This window comes from Cupressus sempervirens, chromosome 3 (genome assembly GCF_028749045.1).
Source record: "Cupressus sempervirens isolate cs-2001-9-10 chromosome 3, ASM2874904v1, whole genome shotgun sequence".
In the NCBI taxonomy this organism is placed as follows: Eukaryota; Viridiplantae; Streptophyta; class Pinopsida; order Cupressales; family Cupressaceae; genus Cupressus; species Cupressus sempervirens.
The window spans coordinates 314,587,057-314,614,741 of record NC_143120.1 but is presented as its reverse complement, the minus strand read 5'-3'; the positions used below and the strand labels follow the sequence as shown (position 1 = coordinate 314,614,741).

The 27,685-nt window shown below is 38.4% G+C and overlaps 1 pseudogene across 1 annotated transcript in view; it reads left to right on the top strand.

Moving 5' to 3' along the window:
* The window catches only part of LOC149566249 (COP9 signalosome complex subunit 4-like), a 95,294-nt pseudogene that overhangs the window by 13,944 nt on the left and 53,665 nt on the right, over window positions 1–27,685 (top strand). Inside the window, exon 7 of the transcript XR_016362148.1 lies at window positions 22,730–22,838. The product of XR_016362148.1 is annotated as a COP9 signalosome complex subunit 4-like (transcript). The remainder of the gene's footprint in view (window positions 1–22,729; window positions 22,839–27,685) is intronic.

The following is a 27,685-nucleotide window of genomic DNA, read 5'->3' as shown; positions in this document are numbered from 1 at the left end:
CAGCAATCTATTATTTATAATGAGAATAAGCCATGAAGAGACATGTCCTATAAAGGGACATGTCTATTCGTTAATCATATACATAATATAATAAATTTAATCTCATATATATATATATATATATATATATCATTATTATATTAATTTCTCTTAAATACGAAACATATATCTCATATATATATATATATAATATAATAAATTTAATCTCTCATATATATATATATATCATTATTATATTAATTTCTCTTAAATACTAAACATATATCTCAAATATATATATACACACACACACACACACACACATATACAAATTATATCTCATATATAATTATAAGTCATAGTTACACCAGCCTAGGGGACAAGTTTCCAGGACGGGGGGACAAAGAGGCCTCAATTTGGGGACGATGGCAGGGGATGGGAGGGGGGAGGACAGGATTTATATTCTATATACTATATGATACTTAAAATGCTAATTATGAAAAGATGTGTAACAATATAAGACATAAATATGAAGTATAAGTTCATCAAGACCGCTATTGCTAGTTTAGTTCTAGTATTTACTATTTACATTGCATTTGATATTGAAAAATGAACAATGAAAGAGATCTAAGTTCTAAGTTTTAATGATACTTAAAATGCTAATTATGAAAAGATGTGTAACAATATAAGACATAAATATGAAGTATAAGTTCATCAAGACCGCTATTGATAGTTTAGTTTTAGTATTTACTATTTACATTGCATTTAATATTGAAAAATGAACAATGAAAGAGATCTAAGTCCTAAGTTCTATCAAATTGAAATAACTTAAATGAAAATAATCAAAGATTGAAGATTCAAATGGCATCAAAGTATGAGAACCATTATCTCATCAATCATTAAGTGGCATCATAAACTTAATTACATCAAGTAGCAACAACCATGATATGATCACAATGTTCGATGTTTCAAACTTCAAAGGACAAATATGATAATCATAATAATATAATATCCAAGTCTCAAGTACAAACTACAAAATCAAAAGACAAAATATCAAGTACTAAAGACCCAAGGGCTGCCAAAATGCAGTAGAGATTGCCTAGAGGCCTCTAATCATCCATGTCATCTTGAGGCTCAGGCTCAACAACCTCATCCTCTGAACTCTTGGCCTGTTCAAGGGTGAAAGTTGCGAGAGGAACACCAACCAACCTCGCATCAAAAGTATGTGCATCCTCATCAACTTGTTAGGGCTCCTCTAGCTCTACATCCCATCCTGCTACAGGGCTCTCCTTGTACTCACGTGACTTGTGATCTTTAATATGCAAGGCACAATGTACAACCACTAGCTTCTCTGCTTTCTCAGAGGTAAGTCTGTTCCTTTTAAGAGAGTGGATGAAGCTATAAGTAGACTAGTTCCTCTAAGAAGCTAAAGAACTAGATACCTAAGATAACATCATAACAATCAAATGAGTAGTATGAGAATTAGAAAATTGAAATTGAAATACATGACTAAAAGACTAAAGTAAAAGTGAAATTGGAATTTCAAAGTGAAAAGTAAAGGTTTTAAAGTAGGAGAACATGAAACCTGAGATAGGAGATAGATGGCTAGTGTGGTAGTTGTTGATTTGGGTCCATGATAATTCCACCACAAAATAGGATCCTCTTGTGCCATTTTTTAATGTCGGTCTTAGCTCTACTTGGATAGCCTTTAAGAGTAGCAAATTTGGTCCACTTAGTGCGGACTTTCCCTGTTGTCTCAATATCATACATCTTATCAATGCACTTGAAGAATCCTTCCTTCACCTGAAATTCAAATTTTAAAATCAATAAATTAACAAATTAAGTATTCGTAAGTGCAAGTGTACTAAATTCGAAACTGATATTAGATTACCTCATCATCATTCAATAGTGTAACTCTCCCAGGCCTAGGCATGTACCACTTTGGATTCAATGCATAAGCAACCATATGTAAGGGAGTGTTGAGGCTGTCCCATCTATGCTGAATAATAGGCCGAATGTGCTCAGTGTAAATGCTAAACTCGGGTCCCTCTCCTACACAACTTTCCTCATCTGGCCGAGCATAGCATCAATGCACTCGTACACCTCTCCAAGAGTGGCTGCATCCGCATCCCCATATTTGATGACCTGGAAAATTGGAGTGATGAATAGACAATGTATTTTGCATCACTCCAAAATGCATCACTCTTACCTTTCTCCTTCACCCTCAACCCCTGCTCTGTCCTCAATCCATCCCACCTATTCCACTCCTTTGTCATAACTATGAGTTGCAACGCTTCCTGCAACTCAAGCATTCTCTCCAAAAGAATGAAGTAGGATGCATATCGGGTCTTAATTGGTTTCAGGAACTCTTTCCTTGCGAAGCTCCTGAAAGGGCATGTGATGTGTGGTGATTGCAGATAACCATCTGCACATCTCTAGCATAATTCACTAGTCCCTTAATCCAAGTAATCTTCTCTATGTCTTGTAGTGCATTGTTCATGGCATGCACACAACATGGAGTCCACCAAATATGTCTGTAAGTTGTCTCAACAAGTCTCCTTGCAACTCTACACACAGGTACCGCATCTATCACTACTTGGACCATATTTTGTGGCCCACCCTCCTCAATAGCATCCCGAAGTATATGAAATTGAAAATCAGCATCCATTTGATGCCCTAAACAATCAATAGCCTTGAGAAAAAATGGCCCCTCTGTGCATGTAATGATGATATTGATGAGTGGATAGTTCCTAATGTCTGTCCACCCATCCATGATGATGTTGCAACCATACTCCTCCTAGACATGCCTCAATTTCTCCTTCTCTAAAGTAATCTTGGCATACTCTTTATCCAAGATTGTTGTCCACAATTTGTGCTCACCTGGTGGCACAAATGATGGTCCTTCTCTTGCACTAGCTGCATCATCTCCTTATAATAAGGAGACCGTGTCACATGAAGAGGTGTATGACATTGGAAAAAAGAAATCCACCAATGCTCTCCTCTATCTCATCTCTCAAGCGAGCATTAAATAAATCAGCAATAGGGTTACTCTCAAATGACACCTTTCTTTTCCCTTTGCTGGATTGTGCTTTAGGCATAGCACTAGATGTAGAAGAAGGACCTAAGGTTGCCCCTGCAAATGATGTAGTTGTAGGTCTCTGCTGTGGTCTACCTCTAGGACTAGGAATGGAATAACATGGCTGCCCTTGCTCATAAGCCTGCTGAAGACTCTGAACTTGTTGCCTACCACTCAAGGTGGTAGGTACCTCAACTCCCAAATCATTTGGAACACCCCAAAGATTGGTGAACTCAATTCTATAATGCAAATTTTCATTTCGTCAAAAACTTGCATAGACCCACTCCTTTTCCTATCCAAAAGAGGAAATGTGCATTCACTCTAGTGATGCTCCCAAACCATTTTGTCTTACAAATGTTACATTTCCACTTCCTTCTACCACCACCTATAGCTGTCCGTGTAGTTATCCTTGTTGCAAACTGTCTAAAAGTAGATTTAGGGTCATAACTACCCCTAGCCCACTTTGCCAAAAGATTGGAGGGGCAATCTGTAGCCGAGGGACCAGGTGGCCAATTATCTGTTGAATCTGAATCAATTAATTCATTCTCTTCATCATGCCCAGCCTTAGGGTTATAGTCTTCTTGGCTGCTATCACTATGAGAATGAGCCTCTAAATCCATCTCATCATCACTGTGATTTGACTCACTTGAGTCATGACCGTGGGAGCTCATTTTGATAATTTATTTCACAAAATGAAAAAAATAAAAATAAATAAATACATGCTTTCAGCTTATGCCTTTTTTCAAAATCATAATTTTTTGAAGTAAAATTAAAGCAACAAAAATTTGGAAATGAAAAAAGAAACATCTACTAAAATCTAGAAATGAAATTCAACTAAGAACAAAAAGCTACAAACTAGAAACAAAAATCAATGATCTTGACTTGCACAATAATTTAAAAAAAACCAATAGAAACCCTACCTTTGTTGTAGAAGTTGATCAAAACCAACTTCACAGCTTGCCAAGATCACTTGTATGCAAATAACCTGTTGAAGGGAAACCAAAGAAGGAAGAGGTGGAGTTTGGAAAAACACTAAACGGACTGAGAGAGAAGATATTGCAACAATGAAAATGTATTGCTATACAATATTGAGAATGAGTTGTGAAAATACAATGAGAGGCCGAATATAAAGGCCTCAAGGAAGCTTGTAGAACAAGCTGGAAGATGCTAGAAGATAAGGTTGACAACTAAGCATACGTTCACAAAAGGTGGGATACCTTATGACTTAGATAGGAACAAACTCCCGTGTTGTCAACAACTCATCAACTACAACTATTAACTAAATGCATTAACCTAAGTAAACTTAAGTAAAAGAATAAATAATAAATAAATAATTATTTACTCTAACACCGCCCGCCCCCCCCCCCCCCCCCCCCTTAAGTGCAACTTAGGGGAATGCTTTAAGCTCACAAAAACTAAGATGAAATGCAGAATGGGTCCTGACAACAAGGCCATGTTAGGTACCCATGTACAATGCAAAGAGATGCAACCTCTGAAAGCGGGGAAAGAGGGAAAACCTCATGGGAAAAACCCTTCCCCAAAAAGAGGTAAGAAAGTCTAGTGAAGGACTGAAGAAGCCTCCAACTAGAGGAATGTTCCAGAAAATAGGAACAAGAAGTGATCATGAAGAGCATCATTGAAGCATGAAGAAGTCGCAAATTCTGTCTTCAGAAAGAAACTGCTGATCTAAAGAACCTCCACGGAAGAAGAAGGCATGAACTAAGCGTCTCTATATGGTAGATGATCCATCTTCACCGAAATGCATAGGTAACTAGCCACTGCAATCACCTAGTATATAGGATCAACCATTGAATACATAGTTCACACTATGGAACCGTCGAACCAAAGAAGCATTAGAACAACAGAATAACCCCCCCTTAATGCAAACGGGGTGAGATGATAGGGAACTGAAAAGGTGGGCCAAAACCTCTACAAAAAGAACCAAGAACGATGAGAGAGTTGAAGAGGTACAAACACCTATAAAGGCACAATCACACCGACGTTGCATGGGAAAAAAAGGTAGAGGGCACAAAAATGACAAACAACTATCCCTCCCATGGTGCTTTATAAAATAGTGCAAGTGCAACTGTCTTAAAACAATGTTCATGAACTCAAAATGCAAAAGTGGCACTTTATCTCAGTGCGTTTACTTAAAGTTTCTTACAAATGATAGTTAAAATGATTAGAAAAGGAAAAAAGCTAATACAAAAGATAGTACAGCCCAAAACAAAAGATCCCATGCAATGAAAACGATCCTCGAACCTGGAACACCCAAGATATCCACCATAGAGCAAAAACGCCAAAAACATGATAGAAAGAGCATGGGGCAGAATCTGAAGGAAATGACAGCATTTTTGAAAAGATGACAAAACCAACTTTCCAAAAATATAACGTTTTCAAAAAACGAAGATGGGATGCAAAAGATATGCTTGCTAGAGTGAAAAATAGAACTTCGGACTTCAACTGCAAAAACGAGCAACAAAATTGCATCAAAACTTGAAAATACCTGCACCAATGTCTCCGTCTTGGAACTAGCTTTCCGACACTTCTTTTGGATCGGAAAAATACCTCCGTATGCTCAAGTTATGGCCAAAAAACTGCGAGTAGGTCAAAAAGGGACCTGGAGTGCTGGCAGGGGTGCTGATGCAGGGTGATGTCATGTTGACGCTAGCAAACAACTAGCTTAAAATTGACGGCTACATGGCCGTCACAACAAAAAAAGGCCATGTGGCAGAATGCTGAGTTGTCAGGCTGACGTGGCAGATGCCAACGTGGGACCTGTGCTACGTGTCAGCCGTAGAAGGTGCCAACTATCGCTGGAAATTGACACATAGATGCTGTGTTCTTAGGTGGAGTAGGGGGTGGCGGAGCTGCGGAGGTGACAATGGAGATAGGGGGTGCTGTCGGGAGGGCGGTGGGCTGGCCGAGTGGCCGTGGCTACGGAGTGGCGGCCGCACAACGGCTGCCCCACGACTGTGTTGCCGGCGGCGACGGCGCTTGGGTGGCATGCGAGCGGGGTTGCAGTGGCTGTCGGGCGGCCTTGCGACCGTGTAATTTAAAAAATAAAAAATCGCCAAAAAATCGTTTGTACGGGTCCGTTCAGCCTCCTGGACAATTTTTTTTTTGCCTCCCGGAGCTCCTATCCAAAATTGACAAATTTTATATGGATCTTGATTGTAACGGGCCTTCTGAACTCAATGGCTATGTCCATTTAGGCCCAAAGTGCTCCAAAAAAAATGCTTTTCCCCCGGATTGAAAAAAAATGCACAAACAAACTAGGGTTTGTGTCTCCGAATCGCGGCTTCAAAAATCCTTCAGCCAAGAAGCAGCAGGGAGACTCTGATATCATGTAGAAGTTGATGAAAGCCAACTTCACAGCTCTCCAAGATCACCTGCATGCAAATAACCTGTTGAAGGGAAACCAAAGAAGGAAGACATGGAGCTTGGAAAAACACTAAACGGACTGAGAGAGAAGATATTGCAACAATGAAAATGTATTGCTATACAATATTGAAAATGAGTTGTGAAAATACAATGAGAGAGCCCGAATATAAAGGCTTCAAGGAAGCTTGTAGAACAAGCTGGAAGATGCTAGAAGATAAAGCTGACAACTAAGCGTACGTTCACAAAAGGTGAGATATCCTCGAACAATGTGAAAGGATAAGTATGACTTAGATAGGAACAAACTCCCGTGTTGTCAACAACTCATCAATTACAACTATTAACTAAATGCATTAACCTAAGTAAACTTAAGTAAAAGAATAAATAATTAATAAATAATTATTTACTCTACATTTGCTTCACAAATCTCTTGAACACACTAAAAAATCTTGCTTCTCCACTTCTTGCTCCTTCTTACTTCTTCCACACACTCTTCACTCAAAAAATCACCCTACTATGAGCTCTTAACTCTTCTTCTTGCTACTGTTGCAAAAATTAGAAAACCATGAGATGAATAGAAATGAGAAAACATAGTGATTTAATGGGCTTTCAACCTCTAAATGGGCCCCACATACCCTAGGGTTAGCAACAACTAAAAACAAAATCTAAAAACCCTTTAAAACAATTTTTTTTTGCATTTTTAAAAATGCTGTAAAGGGGGACGACCGGTTGTCCCCTACTTGGTTGAGGGACATGTCCTCGTCCCCAAGTCCCCAAATGTGGACGTCCCCCTCCCGGCAGTGACTTGGTGGCGTTGCTGGCGACGTGGGAACACCGTCACCCCATCCTGGGTGCGTCCCCGTCTCGGGTGCGGCACCCAAAAATAGCAGGGATGCGTCCCCACGTTACTATGTTATAAGTTTATCTGACTAAAGCTATTAAACATCAACATAAGGACCACGTGAGGTTAAAGGGGACAGAGTTTCCATTGGGCCTAGGGTCGAGGGTCATTTTAAGGGCATCCTATTGCAATCTTCCCTATGGATTCCATATGATCAATTGTTGAAATATACTAGTGGGGATCCTCAGTCATAAGAGGAGAAGATGATATGTAGAGGGGAACAATGTATAGGCCTCTCTAGGTATACTACTTCATGATAATGGTTAAGGACCACATGAGGTGAAGCAAAACAAAGTTTCCACTCTGAGCCTGGTTGGGGGGTATTTGGGACATCTTGTCATATGTCTTCCTACATAATTATTTAGATTTGTTATGTATTCATATATGTTTCTTGACTTTAGAAATGAATGTATCTCATGAAATCTACATTATTGTCTAAATTGGTTGTAGGATTCCTAAATAGACTTACCTTATCTTATTCTTAAGCAAGGATGATATCTTTGACTATATTACGCTCTTTATTTTGTTTGGGTCTATAAATTTAGGGCAAAGTACAAGGTGAACTAAGAAAGCGACATTACAAGTGGCATCAAAGCATCTTTTCTACTAGCATGAGGGATGAACAATATATGATGCAACTTAGTCAAAGGGCTCTAAGGGCTCTTGAGAGGTAAAAAAGAAGAAGATTGCAAGTCAAGGCAACACAAGAAGTGAACAAATGGAATAAGAAATCAGGGCCTTTATGGACAAACAATGTAGGCCCTACAAAACTTGACCACCACCATAAACACTCTTTAGACCCAACCCAAAGAACGATAGGGACCCCTAGTCAATTGGAAAGTGATAATAGAACTATAGTTGGATCAACCCAAGAAACAATTCTGCGTCCCTTCTTACCTAGGGGAGATGAGGAGATTAATGCATCCAATTCAAATTGAATGAACTAGTCCAACCATATGCACGGCTTGACCTTGAGGTCAAGAAGAGCTTCCCTTTCACAATATATGGTAATCCTAGGGAAAAGAGTGTTATTAAAAAGCGGAAGAACTAAACTGATCAAGATTTATAACAGATGGTAGGTAAGTTGACCATCCCTGACTTTGACGAGTCAGTGAAAATCATAGCCTGTTCATGGGTTCAAAACTTGAGACCATGTATCTCTCAACCTAATGTTAGTGAAGAATTTGTTAAATATAGTATTATGTCCATGTCAAGTAGAACATCTCGATAGCTCCTTATTTGCTTACCCATTAGCTTGTGTGAACTCTACATCTGGGCTAATAGTTCACCCTATTGATTGTTTAGGAAGGGGACATGACATTTAAAAAACTATGTCATTTCACAATCCATGTACATACATACATACATGCACACACGCACACACACACACACACACACCCACGCACGCACGCGCACGCGCACACACACACACACAGATCGAGTTGAGATTTTCCATCAATTGGTAATTCGCTAGAACCCTATATAGCTACCATAACCTCTAATTTCTATTAAAAGGTCCTTAATCAACTTTTAAGGATGTATTTTGCTTAATTTAGTGAGTACTCTTGATTATGGGACTCAGACTAGTATTAAAATATGTTGGGAGTGGGAGTGGTTGTGGGAGCACTTCAAAATCGGCTAGGGAGTGTCTTAACCACCGCGAGTTTCTTATGAGTCCATAGTTCCCCTATCCACAAAGAATTTGGGGTGAACAAGATGCTTTCTTGTCACTTCAAAGCACTCTTAGACACTTTTCTCTACAAATGCGGTTTTTATTAATTAAAAAAAAACACTTTTTTCAATGATGTGTGCAATGGACCCAATCCCTCATGAGGGGCGCTACCCTTCAACCCCATTTAGGTCTCCACTCAACCCTACTAGTTATTGGGATCTCTTATCACATAAGGAAATTGATTACAATGAGGGCATTTGGGAGTGGAGACCTAAATTGACAAGTATAGATAATTTTGTATTATTTTTGCATACATGCATACATACATATATAAATATGAAAGATCCCCAATCTCGGTGACCTTGGAAATCGATGTTTGTTTCAAAATTCGAGACTTGACCAGCATTTTGTACGTTTGAATAGACATTATAGAATTCTGATTTCTTTTTGGTTTTTTCTCATTTGCAAGTTTTTAGGTGTTTTTGAAGATATATGCAAGTAAATGACAAATAACAAATAACTTCGAACTAAGAATGATGAGCAACATTCATATATTAAAAACACTTAACAATCTGGAAATGATTCAAATCGTACTAGGCGTAATATTCAGATTTTTGTAGTCAAAGAAATAAATATATCAAATGGATTTGCTGCTGTCTACAATGAACTTGACGCCAGCAGTAGAAGGGTTATACAATCACAAAAGGTGGAGAGCTTGCTGTAACAAACCCCTATATGATCTCCAAACTGCAAAACATGGCTGCAAATAAGGAATGACGCCCACAATACAAGCCCAAGCTGCCTTTCGAAGAAATGTCCGAGCTAGAATAGGTTGGCCGCCTAGCTGAATGTGATGTTTCCTTTTGATAAATGGTGCCATAAGAATGTCGATTCTTGCCACAGAGAATAGTACTTTCCAACTCCAATACTGAATCGCCAAATCCTTGTTGAGGTTTGCGTCTCAACACTCTAGACTTAGGGTTTTCGTCCCAAGCCTCTGAATCGCTACACTAGAGCAATATCCAATCTCACAAGTTTCAAATGTCAAAAGATAATCAACAATTAGGTCTTCATCTCCTTATAACTCCTCCCAAGTGCAAATCGAACCCTAAATGAGAATTACACTTTGCACTTTATAATAAAATAACATTTTCCCAAATAAGGCGTCTAGGCTATAGGAAAAACATTACTTTATTAAAATGTCATAGCTCAAAACGTCAAAATTTTTTTAGATAGTGAAAATAGTTAATAATAATTGAAGACATTTCCAACGAGTTATAACACATGGGCACATTTGACCAAACAAAGCCATATTCCCCTTCTTACTCTAAAATGGCTATATAAATAGCCTTATTATAAATTATTTAAATGCTAACTTAGGAAATATTTATATATATTAAAATATTCCCCATTTTGCCTTTGAAAGCCCAAGCCAATCAAATGGGCAAGATGAATTTGGGTCAATTGGCAATCCCTTCCCTATAATCTAGGGATGCTTCATCCTAAAACTGAAACCATGGAATGGTCCCATGTAACCTCACATCTAGAAACTGCCACATCCTCCTAAAATGTAGGGATGCCCCCTAAAATCGAGGAACTGCACCCAATTGACTCCCAACTGCCCGCAAAGTCAAGCTCGATCATTGAATATCCTATACGAGTCTCTATCTACAACTGTTAGCCTACGAGACTCCCATGATAGACTAACTCACATAACTCTACTAGTCAGACTAAAGAGGGGACATGACAACATAGATACATGTATTATATGCAACCACATTGAAGGAGAAAAAATTCATTATATCGACATTCTAGAACCTTGTACTTATATCCAACCTTGTACCAAAAATAACAACTTATTTTAAATTGAAGGTTGCCATGAGAACAATATTGGTATTGGTATAGGAGATGGGGGTACTTGGAGATGCCATTTTTCAATCTAATCAATATAATTTTCTTATAGTACAATTGAAAATGTTAGTATCACAAAAGTAAATCAGATATGTTGTTAATTTATTGGATCTTGAGGCATCCCTAGTATGAGAGGCGCACCCTAGTCCCCAAGATACATCTCCTTGCAACCATGATTAAATTTTAAAATATAGATACTCTGTAGTTTTAAATGGTTAGTGTATCTAAATATATCATTAAATTATGGTTTTCTTATTTTTAAAAATAAAATTTATTTGTAATTATAATGTTTTTTAGGAGAAAGAGCATATATATGCTTAGGGTTTGCCAATTTTAATTAATGATTGAAAAGTTGCAGGTATTGAATTAGTATAGGTCAAGGAATATTCTAACAACTAACAATTCTAAAAAATATGTATCATTAATATAGTTGTAATTGTACTCTCTAGCATATTAGCTTACTTATAGTTTTTCCATCAGTGTAATCATTGCACCTCCTTTAGGTGCACTAACATTACAATTTCAAAGTGACCTATAAAAAAATTAATAAATGATTGAAGATCTTCGTATGGTTGTCCAAATGCTTACTCATTCAGGATGCAATATATACTATTTTGGGTAATCAATATGCATATTGTAATTCATATGGCTTGTGGTAATTGATAAAACCTTTTTTAATTAATATTATAAATATTTTTGGCTTATCAATGGACATTCCTAGGTTGATCTAGTTGTTTCCAAGACGGTGAAAGTATTGTGGCTAAAGACGGATGAAGGATGGACAAAAGTCAACTTCGATGGGGCATTGAAAGGCAATCTTGATCTTTTTGGTGCAAGATTTGTGGGTTGAGATCACAAGAGAGATATCATTGCATCTGGAGCCAAACAACTGATAGAAGGAACAAAGTATGAAGCAAAAACTTAAGCTGCGTTATTTGCTGTCGGAATGGCTAGAAATCTAAAGAGTCTTAAAATTGTATTTAGAACGCGACTTGTTAATTATTATAAACACAACAAAAAAGGGGAAGCCTTGACATGAAAATATTCTTTATTTATTAAATTGATACGAATGGAGCTTCAAAAGTTTGAAGATTTCAAAAATAAGGTGGTAGACACTTTGTGCAAGTAGGCAGGTACAATTAATAACACCCAAATTGACTGGACATTCAAAGATCTTAGGGTCCTTGACTCCACTGTTGCTTCTAGACGTCGCCACCTGCTAGAAACATTCATTCTTCATTAATGTTAATTGTTAGGTCACACTGGGGATCGTGTGTATTGATTTCAAAAGATCGCAATATCATTTCTTTCTCATTGCGTTCAAAGTTGTTGAGCAAGGCTTGCAGAGTGATCAAAGAAGGTGGTATTTTTAAAATCATGGAGGTGTTTATAACTTTATAACAATGGCAAAAACTAGGGTAAGGCTTTTTAGCACAAAATGGAGAATGGTTGCATGTCTCAAAAGGTTTACCATCCTTTGCAACCTGTCTTCTTGTGGGGTGCAGTGGAGGACAAAGGGAAGCAATTTGTGAAGGCTCAAATTGGGTGCGACTCATGAATGACTATCTCTGCAAAAGTGTGCGTAAGGAGGAGCTATTTGGCCTTGTAGAAGTGAAGATATTGAGGAAGCAATAGAAGTTTGTAGTCGGAATAAAGTAACTATTATGTTAGTACTTGTTAAAGCTAGTCGGGTTGGGTAGTTAGGTGGTGAGGAAATGCATCGATTGGTTTCAAACTAACCGACCCTTCTATAAATATCTGGAACATTGGTATTGTATGTATGTTGGTTTTTGGTATTAATAAAGAAATCATTTCCTTGCTTACTGGTTTCGTGGTATGAATGGTGTATGTTAGGTTTTACTTCATATGTATCAATTGAACTATTCTATATGCTTAGCATATCTCTGTATCTATGAAACTTGAGTGATATTTGCACTCTACATTTTTGGCGCCGTTGCCTAAGTCCGAACTTGGAGGTCGGCAGGATGGAGTAATGGGAAGGCCCTTTTTTACCGCTCATCCGAGTAACAAATAGTGACGGGTAAGAGGAGGAAATAACCAAGGAAGATTAGTTGACATGTGATCTGGTAATGGCTTGGGAAGTTGCGGTCAATCAGTACATACAAAGGGAAGCTTGTGAGAGAATGGTCCCTGAGGGTACGGTACGTGACGAACTGTCGGTCCCACCAACAGTGTACTATCTCTTGGGAGAGATCCCTCGCCTGTTAGCATGAAATTTGTTACGAGTGGAAGAGGAAAGAGTAGAGATACAAAGGGAAAGGAGGAGACAACAAGCACTACAACAATTTGCGAAAAGGAGGACAAGGGAGCATGAAGAATGTGAAGATTCCAAAAAGGGAAACAAACATTAAAACAATTCATGCCCCTGATTCCTAATATATATCCCAGGCAGGCACAGGGAGAAGAAACTGAGGAAGAAGTCGCCTTGAGGATACCATGTCTCCAGCACCAAGAAGAGAGATGTCGTAACTGGAAAGGACAAGGGGATTCCATGAGAATCCAGGAAGGGTTGATCGAGAACACAATTGAAGGTATAGCAAATTTGGTCATCTTTGAGACACCAACAAGGAAGTTGTGATACAAAAACCCAGAGACATCGGCAGGAAGAGACTTCCGATAGGAGCAAAGTCAAGTAGAAGGGGATACTTTTAGTAGTTCCTCCTCGAGAACGAACTTCCAACCAGGAGGAAGTGTTCCATTGGGAGGTTTTCCATCAGGAAGTGTTCCATCAAGAGGTTTTCCATCAGGAAGTGTTCCATTGGGAGTTGTTCACATAATGGCAATAGACAAATAAAAATTATGAAGGTTCATAGGGGACGGCTCGGAGGACCCTGCTCGCCACTGTAAAACATGTTTAACAATATGGCAGGCAAATGGACAAAATGACGTGGCGGAATGACTAAAAGCCTTTCCAGCCGCATTAAGGGGTATTGCCATTGATTGGTATACGGACTTGGAGGCAGGAAAGAAAAACACATGGAATAACATCCGTACAGCCTTCGAGGAAGAATTCAGACTCTTGAGAGATGACGATGAAATAGTACTGGAGATCTATAACACAAGAGAAGGGAAGAGTGAATCTGTCAAGGCCTATAGTAGAAGAATGAAAGAGCTGATAGGAAAACTAGATAACAAGCTGGTAGATGGACTAAAAAAACGGTGGTTCATTGAAGGATTAACACCATCTCTCAGGAGAAAGATGAAGATAGTCCCACCGTCGACCTTTGCAGACGCATGTACCCGTGCCATGGACATAGAGAGTGAGAGTAAAACTTGCAAGGCAAGAAGGCATGGAAGTTCAAGTGAAAGCTCGGAGGAGAGCGAAGAAGAATCTAAAACCATTCAGGCCCTAAGAAAAGATTTGAGGCATTTGATGAAAGAGGTGGTAGGGAGCAAGGAAGAAAAGAAAGAAGGGAGAGAACTTTGGTGTATAGAGTGTGAAAAAGAAGGCCACACTAAGAGAGCATGCCTGAAGAAAGCATTTTGTGAGATCTGTCAGGTACTGGGGCACGAAATTAAAGATTGCCCCTATAATTTGAAAACAAAGAGCACCTAAGAGCACCCAAGTATTCTTGACCCAAGGGGGGCAATCCACACCTCCTTCCACCTCGTCAAAGAACATAAATATGGAAGCCTCACCAAGAGGATACATAAACAACAGGAGAGGAAGTGACAATAATAGTAATAATAATAGCAATAACAACACACTGCGGTGGCCACTCAAGTATGATTCCAAGGGTAGGCCGATGATTCAATGTAGGAGATGTAATGAATGGGGACATTTTGCTCGGGATTGCCAAAGTGGAGGAGGACAAAATGGAGGGATGCTCTGCAAATGGTGTGGGCTAGGCAACCATGAGGATGCAAATTGCCCGAAACAAAAGGGAGTAAATATGCTAGACATTGATGATCTAGAAGGCGAGATTCTAGCAGTCACCAGGATGCAAGCCAGAAAATTAACCTATCTGGATGCTACTATAGAAACTGAAAGGTTTCAGGAAACAAAGAAACACATTCAAGATAGCATGAGCGAGGAAGGAAAGGTAAAACTGGAGAAGCCTACCTCAAATAGAGGTGTAACGAATATTGTGCAGCAAGTCCTGGAAATTGCTATCCTAGAGAAAATAGTTGATCTATTAGAAACACTACCCCAACTACAGGTAGCACTAACACAAGGGGTAAACTCGAAAGGGGTAACCCCAAAGAAAGAAAAGGAGGGAGAAGTACGCACAAAAGACAATACATTATTCACGATAGGGATGGGGAGAACACCTGCCATAGTGGAGATGGAGATACTAGGGTGTAAACTCTCAAATACTATTGTGGATGGAGGTTCGAGTGTAAATGGTTTATCAGAAGAAGCATGGAAGGAAATAGGGAAACCTACACTCTGGCCTTCGACATTTCAACTAGTGGGAGTGGACCAACATGGAATCAAGAGTATAGGGATGTTGATGGGACAAAAAGTCATTGTTGGTACGCAACAATTCCTCATTGATTTTGTGGTTATCACTCTAGAGAAGAAAGGATACAATGCCCTATTAGGGAGGGGATGGCTGGTTGTAGCAAAAGCTACCCATAACTGGAAGCGAAACACTCTATCTATTGAGTCGGAAGGAAGAAAGTACATCATAGACCTCAAAAATCAGTCAATAAGTCAGGTATTGGCTTTAGACTCCAACGAAGAAGACTATGGGGGGATGGAACTAGATGAAGAAGGAATACTGAGATTAGGGGAATGTTCAGAAGACGGCACAAGTTCCCTTAATGGACTATTTCATTGGCAAATGGGAGACTATAAAGTTTTCCATGTGGAATGTAATATGCTGGAGGTATAAGAATCTGAATCAGAGGAACAATACCCGAAGGATACACAGAGTATAAGGAAGGGATGGCAACCCTCAGCAGGACACCTGAACACATGTTTGAATGAAAGGTGGAATACAAAGAGGCCAAGCTTCAGACATTGAACCTTGGAGGAGGTCAACCCAAGGAAATATGGATAGGAGATGATTGGGACCCAATATTGAAAGCAACAACCCTTAGAATCTTCGTGGAGTATAAAGACATTTTTGCTTGGATGTACAAAAACTTGAAGGGAGTACCTCCGGAACTGTGTGTCCATTGGATCCTATTCGTACCTAGAGCAAGAGCAGTACGAAAAAGACCTTATAGAATGAATAAAAAGTATGCAAAAAGGGTCAGGGAAGAAATCACAAAGATGTTAGAAGCAGGGATAATATTCAAAGCACAAATGAGTGAATGGGTATCTCCCATAGTCATATCAGTCAAGAAGGATGGTGCTCAAATTCGAATATGTGTAGATTTTAGATGTCTGAACGTGGTAACAATAAAAGACCCATTTCCCATTCCATTTACGGATAGCATCTTGGAGGAGGTAGCTGGTCATGAGATGTATTCCTTCATGGATGGATTTTCAGGATATAATCAGATTAGCATTGTGGAGGAAGATAAGCTAAAAACTACATTTGTGGTTGAAGACAGGGTATATGCCTATAGTAGGATGGCCTTCGGTCTATGCAATGCACCAGCCACGTTTCAGAGGATAATACTACATATCTTTGATGGAATGTCTGTGGGAAATTTCAAAGCGTTCCTAGATGACTTGTCAGTCTACAGTGGGCAGGAGCAACACCTCAAAATTCTGGGAGAATGCATGGCGAAATGTCGAAGAGCAAGAGTAGCTCTCAATCCGAAAAAATGTAGGTTCATGGTTCCACATGGGAGGTTGCTTGGCCATATCGTGTGCAAAGAAGGATTGAAGGCAGATCCTGATTAGATCAAGGTGATTTTGGAAATGGAAGCGCCGTCCAATGTAATAGGTATCAAGTCATTTCTGGGTCATGTAGGATACTATAGAAGATGTATAAAAGGATTTGCTGAAGTATCAATGCCATTAGAAAGATTAACTAGGAAAGGTGAGTGGTTTGGGTGGAAGGAGGAGCAGGAAGAGGCCTTCCAAGAACTGAAGAAAAGATTAGTCGGGCCTCTATTCTCATATGTTCAGATAGGGACAAAGAATTCCGTGTCCATGTGGACGCCTCCAATTATGCAATAGGTGCCACTTTGGCACAAACATGGAAGGAAGGGCTGGATCATCCTATATATTTTGCAGGCAGGCTCCTATCTAAAGCAGAGCATAACTATAGTATCACGAAGAGGGAAGCATTAGGTATGGTGTATCCAGTGCAAAAATTCAGACATTACTTACTAGCTACACCCTTTACACTTTTTGTTGACCAACAAGCACTAATGTATTTAGTGAATAAACCAGTGATTCAAGGGAGGGAAAGTAGATGGCTAATTCTACTACGAGAATTTACATTTAAAATTATAGTAAGGCCGGGGAAATCTAATGTGATTGCTGATCAGTTGTCAAGGATTAAGTCAAGGGAAGCTTCGGGTAGTGGGGTGAGTGAGAATTTTCCAAATGTACACCTATATTAGATTGCAGTGTTACCTCAATGGTACGAAAAAATTGGACACTACTTATCAACAACAACCTTTTTGAAGGAAATGCCTATAGCAGAAAGGAGAAAAATTGCCTTAAAAAGTAGCACATTCCAGCTAATTGAAGGCTTATTATACAAAATGGGACCGGAGGGAATATTGAGGAGATGTGTAATGGAGGAAGAAATTCCAAGGGTCCTGAGTGAGGCCCATGAAGGACTAGTGGGAGGTCACATGGGACCGAATGCTACGGCAAGGTATTTTTGGGAGGACTATGGTTGCCGACATTGTTCGTAGATGCGAGGGAATGGGTATTGGGTTGTGACACTTGTCAAAGAGCAGGAGGGCCACTCAAAAGAGACTTCATGCCATTATTTCCATCCAAACCACAAGAATTATTTGAACAGTGGGGACTAGATTTTGTGGGACCTTTACCTGTAAGTGAAAGTCATCGGTGTAAGTACATAGTGGTGGCAACAGAGTACTTAACGAAATGGGCCGATGTACGGGCTCTTCTAGACAATACTGCTCTCAGCATGGCCAAATTTTTGTATGAGCAAATAACCAGATTCGGGATTCCACTCCAACTAACAAGTGACCGAGGAGTACATTTTGTCAATCATACCATTAGAAGGATGACAAGTATAATTTTTTTCATTCTTTACCTAGTCCTTATTGTCCAAGAGCAAATGGCCAAGCAGAGGCTATGAACAAAGTAAGTGGCAATCCTATATAAAACTTGTGGAGTCGAAGGGCACGATTGGGAAGAGCGAATCCCGACAGTGGTTTGGGCATATAGGACCTCATATAAGTCTATTATTGGACATACCCCCTTTTTCCTCATGTACGGACATGAGGTCGTGGTGCCAATGGAACATGTAGTACCAAGCTTACGGGTGGCAGTCGAAAACAGGTTGGGGGATGAGGAGAGCCTCAAGGAGCGACTATCTAATTTACTCAAATTGGATAAAAGGAGGGCATTTGCTCAATGGAGTATATAAGTGGCCCAACAAAGGTGAAAATTTTGGCATGACAAGCATTTAAAGAAAATGGATTTTAAACAAGGACAATTGGTATTAAGATACAATGGGAAAAATGAAATAAAACCAGGAAAGTTTAAGGTCCAATGGCTTGGACCATTTAAAATATCAGAGATAAAGGAGAATGGAGCAATAAAGTTATCTACTTTGGATAACAAACCTATCAGAGACCTAGTAAATGGGTCTAAGTTACAAGCGTATGAGAGACAGAATAAAGTAGCAAGTAGCTAATTTATAAATATAAAAGAGGAAAAAGGACGAAAAGCAAAAAGAGAAAAAACTGAACCAAGTCCTTATAAAGAGGAGTCTCAAAACATTAACCAAAACATTACCTGGAGAAACAGATAAGGAAGTGAGAGACAAGAAATTGTAGAGAGTGACAAAGAGGAAATTGTAGAGATAGTCGTACAGATGGCTGGGCCGGAGGGAAGAGTGGCCGTACGAATAGCCATACGAGAAGGAAGGGCGGCCGTAGAAGGGAAGGTGGTCGTATGGACAGTACAGAAGGGTACCCAAGAAAGCTGTACGGTAGTAGGGCATCACCAAATCAATTCCATATGGGAACAAGATAGAGCATGGCATGACCAGATTAATTTCATACGAGAGCAAGATAGAGTACGACATCACCAACTCACATCCATACAGAACCCAGTCAAAGTATGGCATTTTCAAAATTCACTTGAACATGGCAGCATATGACAAAAGCCAATAAACTTCGTACGACTTCCATCAGTTCCATCCATGTCTGTACGGTATTTATTCACACTTGTACGACATCAAAGGCAACAATTTTCATTTGTACAGGCACCGGTATGGCAAGGAGATATAAGGAATAATTCCATACAGCGAGGGGGCATAAGGAGTAATTCTGTATGACAAGTAGAGGTAGCCATATGACAACAATTTGGAGGAGTAAGGTAGACAGAGGTACGATAGCAATCTGTAGGAGTATGGTGGATAGAGGTACGGAAAAACTAGGCATTCCTAGTAGAACACGTGGAAGTTAGTTGTAAGCCATCACTTTGAAAGGATGGTTGGTACATGTGGCGTATACATTCAGTTCAAAAGATTTGGGAACTAACACAGCGACACACAATGGTGAAACTAAGCATTGGAAATCTGAGCAAGGGAAACATTATCGACTCCAAAAAGAAGAAATCTGCGGCATTGCAAGCAAAGGAGGTGAGGAAGATGACAAAGAGTAAAGGGAAAGTGGTGCAGAAACCACCATCACTGTTGAAAATATTACATTTGAAAGTGTGATGGGAAGTGAGTGTAGGACATGGTGGGAAAAAGTAGTAGCAGATCATCCTTTGAAGAAAGCATTATGTACAACAGAGGTAGATAGAATCATTTTCATGCCCATTTTTGAATTAAAAGAGTTCTAGTCTATATTACGGATTTTAATCACGGGGTATGAGAAATTAGGTCATAAATCTGTAGTACAACATTTCCAGCAACAGGTGACAGTTTCTTATGCAGCAGAAGAAATAAGTAGGGTTTTTATAATTCCTAATAGAGGGCAAGAAGTTGAAAAAATATCTATGACAGTAGAAGACAAGAAAAAATGGTTGAAATTAATATGCTGAAGGGATCTTACAAGCTTGGAATGGGAAGGAATCTTGAAGAACAGTTGGGGTCTGAAGAAAATCTTCATAGCAAATGAGGAATGGCACTGTGTGGTAGATTTGGTTAAAAGCAAGCTCACTGCGCGCAGCCGTACTTCTGACATTGCCCTCTGGATGTTACTTATAGTGGAGGGATTATACAAAGGGCAAACATATAACTGTGCTAAATTTCTTTCTGATAGGCTTTGAGAATTCATGGAGTTGAAATATAAATCCTTTTGTATGCCTCATCATATGGTGGCTTTGTTTTTAGAGGCAATACGCACTCAGGTGAGTAGCGAACACTGGGGGACTTTGGTACCGGCTAGCAGAGTGGAACCCTACAAGCCAACTATGACCTACTGGTTCCATTTGGATACAAAGTGAGCACGAGGAATCACCAGACACAACCTCTTTTGCAGTCAAGGCCGAATTGTTCCTTGTTGAGCTTCATGCCATGAAGCAGTCTACTCAGAAGATTGTGGAGTAGGCCAAGGCTCAGAATTTGGAAACTATCATCAAGGTAACAGAGGCCTTGGCCGCCTTTATGCAAACTGACTATCACGCAGACTAGGGACTACTGGAACATGGTGGCTATTCAGAGGACATGGCGACTACATGGACAGGCAGCTCTATCATTTGCATGAGACATGAACAATCGCCTCTCATAGAGGCACTGACAACAATGGAGGTTGCCTTTCAGGGAATTTTTTTGAAACTTCAAAAGGAAAAACACCTAGCTAAAGTTTGGGGGCTAGAAAGGAAGAGTCTTCAACAACAGTGGGCAGCGGAGAAAGTTGCTATGCAGGAAGCTTGGAACAAAGAAAAAGGCGAATTGGAGAGCAAGGTCGCCGCTGCAGAAACCAAAAAGATGGATGCATTACGGGAATTGTAGGTCGTTCGGACAAAGAAGAAGACAACTGAGCGAGACCTGCAACGGCTAAGGGGAACTCCGAGCATAGGGATGTCCTCCCATCCTTCCTCTTGAAGTCACAGTTTTTTTTTTTGGGTTTCATGTTCTACAGTCGTCTGGAAGACGACTTTTTTTAATTTTTTTGGGGAGATAGATGTAGTCAGAATAAAGTAACTATTATGTTAGTACTTGTTAAAGCTAGTCGGGTTGGGTAGTTAGTTGTTGAGGAAATGCATCAGTTAGTTTCCAACTAACCAACCCTTCTATAAATATCTGGAACATCGGTATTTTATGTATGTTGGTTTTTGGTATTAATAGAGAAATCATTTCCTTGCCTACTAGTACTGTGGTATGAATGGTATATTTTAGGTTTTACTTCATATGTATCAATTGAACTATTTTATGTGATTAGCATATCTCTGTATTTGTGAAACCTGAGTGATATTTGCACTCTACAAAGTTTTTGAAGGAGGATTATTGAGTGAGTACACCAACCTAGGAGGAGAAGAAAACTTGATGCAGCCCGCAAATTTGAAAAGTTTCTCAATTTTTGGTACTTTGAATTAGTTTTGTTTTGTAAAATTTTGTAATCAGATGGTACATGTGTACTTGAGGAAGGTCTGAATTTTATACCGTGTTTATATGTTTATAGCAGAAAGTATGGATAGATGGAACTGTGTAGAGGGCATATAATACTGTGTTTATATGTTTATAGTAGACAGTATGGGTAGATGGAAACTTTGTAGTGGGTAGGTAGTTTGTTTTTGGAGGTGTAGTGTCTCAACTTTCAAGTTCTTCTTAGTGGTCTCAGACCACAAACTTTTTATCACGTTTTTTGTATAATCCTTATTTTAAATTATTAAATAACATAAACATTCACGGATCAAAAAAACAACAGAAGTAAATTTAACTGTGTTTTTGATTTCATTTATTTATTGTCTATGGCTCAAATATTCTTGTGGATAAAATATTTTAGAAAATATGTATTTTTATTTTTTTCTTTAACATTTCTCTTTTTATGTTGAAAAAAATGTGTATTGACGTTTTTTTATATGTTTTTGTATAGATGAGCCCAACCCCATTTAAAAACAATTGAATCAGTGAAATAAAAAATAATTGAAATCAGTGAAATGAACTATTGAGCCTGAATCAGAACTGGTAAATTAGAATATTGGTGATATTTCTAGGTCCATTTACTTCGAAATTGAGCATTTTTTTTGTTTTCAATCTCCTTACATTTCTTAACAGTTATATAAATAATTAGTAAATACAAAGTACCTTAGAAGTTAGCAGCAGCAGAGGCCTTTGTTAGTAGACAGATTCCAAACAGCTACTGGTTATATTACAGAACAGGTATAAATTTGAAATATTATGAAAGAAAATAAAATAAATAAATGATCCAAACAGGTCCTAAGAATTTGAGAGATATAAAAATATATACTTTTTACTTTATAATAGATAAAAGCATTTACCATATTGAAAATAATATTTGTACAACGTAAATTTTTAAGAATGCCAAAAATGGCTTCTAATGAAAGACAACTATAACATCTGAAATATGCTAAAGCTTAAAGCCTACTAATCCCTTCTCCAATCCTTAGAAATAGCAGAAAGTGTTACACTCTTTGAAATACTCACTATTTGTCTTATAATAAAAATGAAGGATATTGTGTATATTTGAGGAATCTTTTTGGTTATATCTGCAATTTTTATATGTAGTTTAGCCTTGTTTGGTTTGTCTCTATTGGATGCTCCAGGTGCATAGATGAGGATGCACTGCAACAAGCACTTAGTGCTGCTGTGACATGCACGATTCTTGCTGCTGCTGGTCCTCAACGTTCAAGGGTTCTGGCTACACTGTATAAGGTGATAGCACTTGTCTTTTAGTAATTCAATATGTTAATTATGTTATTGAGCTAAAATTAATAAAATCATTATCCTTAGCTTGCTGAAATTTGAATAACATACATTTCCAGACCACACTTTTATATAAACATTGTTCTATATGTTTAACAGTTTAGATGCTAAAACGTCTACAATGCCTTGAATCCTACAGATGATTTATGAGAACTTTTTATGCTTCTGCTAGCATCTTATATAATATAAATCTGATTATTAGCTTCATAGAATGTAATGTCCTTGGTACTTGGTAAATGAAACTTATAATCATTTTTGAGTAATGTGCCCCAACTAGTCGTTGGGTGCAATTTATATAGTTATTAGAAAGTAATAATTGATTCTCACAGCCTAATATGGAGAACATACTGATATGGTGACTGAATCAACTACTGAAAGTGAGCAGGTAAAAAATATGTAGGTTGAATGGAACAAGTTTACCGTTAGAGTAATATTAGAATATTTTTTATTTAATGGTCACTAATTGCATTTTAGTTAGATTAGATAGTATTTATTTCTGGCTTCAGTTAATGATTTTTTCTTTTAGGAGCATAGTTCTTGTAATTCTTTTAAATGGAGTTTTCATTTCCATAGTTAATATATCAAGCAATTACCATTATATGGTACCAGAGCCATTCTAAGTTTTTCCGGCAAATTTTTATCAAATAAAAAATTTGTGGTTGATCGGAGATCCTGAATAGTTTTTCGTAAGTTTTTTTATAGATTTAAAAAAATAAAACATCAAAGGTTTTCAAATGGAAATCATAGGTTTTTTGTAGAGGTTGAAGGTTTTTCTGCAGAGGTCAAAGGTTTTTTCTTTCAGCAGGTTGAAAGGTTTTCTCATCACTTTTTTCTATATTCTTCTAGTGTTGGCCGTTTCCTGCAAATTGTGATTATTACTGATTAAAAATGTGCCTCTCGATTGCTGAAAAGGTTTCTGCATTTCTGAGATGTGCCATTTTTTGCAGGAATCATGCAGAATCTTTAAGTTTATAATTTAAAAAAAAAAAACAAAATTCACTGTCATCTACAACCCAGGGTTTTGGTTTTGTTTGTTCCAGATTAATTTTGTGATGTTCTGCTAAAATCACCTCTGCACTCTTTGTGGCTATGGTTTTTAAACAATTTCTCTGTATTTTTTCACAGCTAGGTTTCTTTGCAAAGAAATCAGTTTACTTTCTGAAATTTGGACCTTTAGATTTATTTGAATTTGTTTTTTCAGCAGACATCCGTCTTGGGATTTGTGCCAGTCGTTTGCAAATATATGCTTCAGGTTTTGTGCAAATTTTTTGATTGGTTTGTTGCCACAAAAGAACACGTTCAGTAGCTACATTTTGTTGTACCTCTTTTTTGTGCATTAGAAAGCGGGAGGGATGGTGTGTCTGACGAACATCATGCTGAAGGGCACTCAGAAGTTCAATGGCCATAATTACATCTCGTGGAAACAACAAATGCTTACAATATTTGAGTATTTGGTGTCTTGGCCAGGTTGTTCTAGGTACTATGTTTGGAACCACAACGACAGGAAAAGACCAGGATAAGTATGGTGTGAGCAACCATGAAGTAGTGATGCTCATCAAATTATTATTATTGATGGTCAATTGGCTCAAATGTCATTTGGAAAGATAGCTGTAGGATCTTCATGAAGTCTCAGATAAAAGCAGAGTCTTCCTCCTTGAGAATATGTTTTCGATAATGATGGATAAGAGGATGACTTTGTAGGAGCAACTTACAAAATTAAGGATATTTGCAACCAATTGGAGGTTATTGGTTGCAAGATAGAAGAAGAGGACATGATAGTCATTATGCTAAAATGCCTGCCACGATCCTACAAGCACTTCATTGAGACACTAAACATTCCTTCCACCAATGTCGATCTCAAGTTTCTCGATATCTGCAACAATATTCTATAGTAGGATAGATGGAAACAACAGTTCGGGACTAGCACTAGCACATTGTCTACTGAATAGGCATCCGCTGCCAAAGTCCCAAATAAGGACAAAGGGTAAAGGCAAGTCCTCTAAGCAGAAAGGACTAGGCAAACCTCAGGAGAACTCTAAGAAGAATATTACATGTAACTACTATCATAAGTCTAGTTATATGAAGAAAGAAAGCAATTGGTTATCGAACAGTCAAAGCATTGAAGATCTTAACAAAAGTCCCATGTTGTAGGGCATACTCAGTAAGAGTCTGTCCTTTATGCATTTATGGCCAAAAGACTAGCAGGTTAAATCTTTTGCATGGTACATTATTCAGCTTCATGAGATTTCACCCATCGGTAGGATTGGTTCATAAAGTACACAACAAGCAAAGATTCAGTGATCTTTGGAGGAGGTGAAGAGTATACTGTTGTCGGCAAGGGAAATGTTCAGATTACATTTGGAGGGAGAGCTCTAGTATTCTTATTGTATACTATGTGCTAGGTATGGAACTCAATCTATTGTTTGTCAGCTAGATTATGCACCATTCTCCGAAGCTGGATGTCATCTTCAGTGGACACAAGTGCAACATTGTTTACAAGTAGACTCAAACTACAGTTAGTTGATATTGGAGTTCTTCTCAAGCATGCTATGGCAACAAAGGGTTCCACCATCAGCCCTCTATGGCATCAGCGATATGGGCATCTGAATATTAACCATCAGATCATTATTCTTAGGTTAGATAACGGGCTGGAATTTTGTTTTTCTGATTCTCCATCTTATGTGCTACACACGACATTAAGCGTTAGCTTACAACACACTACACCCCTCAGTAGAATGGTGTTGTTGAGTGGAGAACCACACAATCATCAAAATGACCTCTTTTATGCTGGAGCATAAAAATATTCCTATGAAATTTTGGGCTGAAGCAGTTACATTGCTGTTTACCTTTTGAACTAGTCTCCCACACAGCCAGTTAAGAAGATGACCCTAGAGGACGCTTGGTCTGGGAGGATGCCCAAAATCAGCCATTTGAAGATCTTTGGCTCTTAACTTATGTTTGGACTCCAGATGCCAAGAAAACAAAATCGAATTCCAAGAGCCAAAAGTAAACGTTCATAGGCTACAGTAACAACCATAAGGCTTATCAGATGATAGATGTGGACATTGATTGTTTCACATTCAATAGTGTAACGAAAAAATAGGGATATGGGGGATGCCCCTATCTTCTTATTCATCTTTAGAAGGAAGATAATGTGCTAGGCTCAAGGAAGCCCAAGCACTAAACAAGTGCAATGATCCTTCACTTAACTAGAAGATGATGCATATGGAAAATGGATAATGAAACGATGAATGCAAGACTTAGGGCAAAATATTGAAGAAATCGACTTTCAACAAATACAGACTGACAAAAATCAGAAAGACCAATTGTGTTATCTGAAATGGGACTTTGAGATAGAGACTAAATTGTAATTTCAGTTTGAAGTGCAGTTGGAGGGACCAAGTTGACGAGGGCAACTAGTCTCAGGGGCAAGTCATTGGGGCGACTTTGTTCAGGTATTTTTGCCTATTTTAAATCTCAGATTATAGGCAAACTTTTGCACTATCCAGATCTGGTCATGGAATTGGTGCCACCTGTTCTTGCACACAATAAAGAGAATTTGTTGTGTTAGAGGGCTTTGCCTTAGTTGAACCTTGGTTAAGGAATCAATCTTGAAATTGGAATGAAAATACTTGAAAGGTAAAGGTGCTAATGTAAAGAAGCTAGATCTAAAACATAAAAGTGTCTTATACTTTGATTGTGCAATGCTTCTTTGAATGTGATCACAAATATTTATGCAATAGCTTGAAATCACACAAAAACCCAAAAGGAAATCATGAAAGACATGCCTTGCACAATGAATGTTGTAGTTTTCTATAATGGTTGATGGAGAGAAGGAAAATGACTTAAATGTTTGAATGCTCAATTGCTTGAAATATTTATGGATGACGAATTATGCTTTGATCTTCTTCCTTGGGCTTCAATGAGAGAGAGAGAAGCTTGCTTCCATGGAGAAGATTCACTTGGAAATGCCTTGGAATGCTTGAGATGATGGAGATCTTGGTCTTGGTCTTGAGTTCTTGTGCTTTCTTGTAGCTTTGAATGCTTGGCTTACTAAAACGAGGAGATTTAGGTTGCTTATATGACTCTCTCAAGCATTTTTAGAGCTCAAAATTCGAAGAAGGCTGATGCAAATTCGGATTTCTCAATTAACCATTGATTTCAGTTTCGACATCTTCTACCCTTGGTTTAAGTTTTGATGAAAATACTGGTGACCAATAGTTGGGGTAACTTGGTCCCACCAAAAGGCCTCAAAATTTGCTCCAGAGGTCCCAATTGTAGTGGGAATGTTGGACTAATAAGCAAAATCAGGGTTGGAGTACCAAAAATTAATGTAGGAGCCCATATATGCTAAAATGGGGCCAGGCTAAATGAAGAATTAGATAGTGATGTAAATCAAGGATAGTACATTTAGCCCCCATTATAGCTGGAGTATGAGTCCATCTCATGCTTTTGGTAAAGTAGACGAAAGAGAGAGGAGAGAGAAAGAGATATGATCATGAGAAAACTTGTAAGGAGATAAGACATCACTAAGTTTAAGGGAACAAGCCCCAAATGAAGGATCTCAACATACACAACCATGTACAAGGGCCCACACAAACAAAAAGGCGAAACAAAGACATAAGACAAAAGACATCAACAAAAAGGGGTTAGTACTAAAACCAAGGCTCCAAATAAACTAGTTGAAGAGACCTTGATAGAGAAAATGTCCCAACCATGAGTATCATCTTTGGAAAGCTATTGCAAAAGCACAAGTAGTCACATGGAAAGAGGAAGAGCACATGCCAAAGACAAGA